We start from the raw sequence: 1,122 nt of genomic DNA, 5'->3' as shown, positions 1-1,122 counted from the left end.
TTTTGTGCCTGTCCTTATTTTGTGTTTTAAATACTTATGTACAAACTTTATTTTTGATATTATGTAAATATAATTTTTTAAATTCTTTTGTTTATTTCAAGAAAAATCTACCTTGTCAAAGCTAGGAAACTTACAACTTTATATCTCTAAATAAGTCTAGACAAACTACAATTTGTTCCTCCTTTAAAATGGTTCACCAGACCATATTCTATAATATTCAATGTCTAAGGAAAATACTTTTGTTCAACCAAGACTCTACATCGGAGAGTTTGGTATAACGCTCATTATATAGAGGTATCAAGTTGGCTTAAGGGCTCATCTTGTTATCTTTTTTGTCTCTGATTAGCCTCCTATAATCGATATGAACACTATTATAAAACAAGTTTAGAAACCTTGTTAAATATCTAATTCATAAAAATTACTTGAGCTATGGGAAATTAGTGAGCCTAACAACATCACTCTAACTCACACAACTATGTCGAACTCCGAGAAAACCTTTTAACCTTGCCTTATTGGTTCATATGCTTGAGGGAACCCTTGTTTCTACATGTATGCATGTTTTTTTTTTCTTTTTAATAACTATCTGGATCAACTCTTAATGTTCAATATATCGTCGTGTGTGCCCATTATTTCCTCTTAACGACTAGAGATATTGCTCTCTAAAACAAGTGTTGAGGAGTGTGAAGTCCTGACTTAGTAGCTCATGTGTCTATGGCAGGGTCTACCTTAACTCTGCCAAGTTGTCCTGGCCACTAAAAAAAATCAAGTAGATTCAAGCTTCATATCTCGTGTGGGTATTAATGTTGGAATAACTTAGATACAACATTCAACCTTATTTCAAACCTTTCTAATTTCTTAGATTTCATACCTTAAACACGTTCTAATTTCCCTCCAAAAAGTGGTACCCTTTAGAGCTATACTATTTTATACAAATCAGACTACTCAAACTATTAATTACTCCTTATACTAATAAACTTTAACACATTTTACAACTATTAATTACTCCTTAACAATAAACACATTCAACAATAAACACATTCAACAACTATTAATTACTCCTTAAATCAAAGTTCTCTAAAGGTATATAATACACATATTCTGTAAAGTTAAAGTAGTACACAC

This window comes from Cucurbita maxima, unplaced genomic scaffold, assembly GCF_002738345.1.
Source record: "Cucurbita maxima cultivar Rimu unplaced genomic scaffold, Cmax_1.0 Cma_Scf00327, whole genome shotgun sequence".
Classification (NCBI taxonomy): Eukaryota; Viridiplantae; Streptophyta; class Magnoliopsida; order Cucurbitales; family Cucurbitaceae; genus Cucurbita; species Cucurbita maxima.
The sequence above is the reverse complement of the archived record's forward strand: the minus strand, read 5'-3'. Positions refer to the sequence as shown.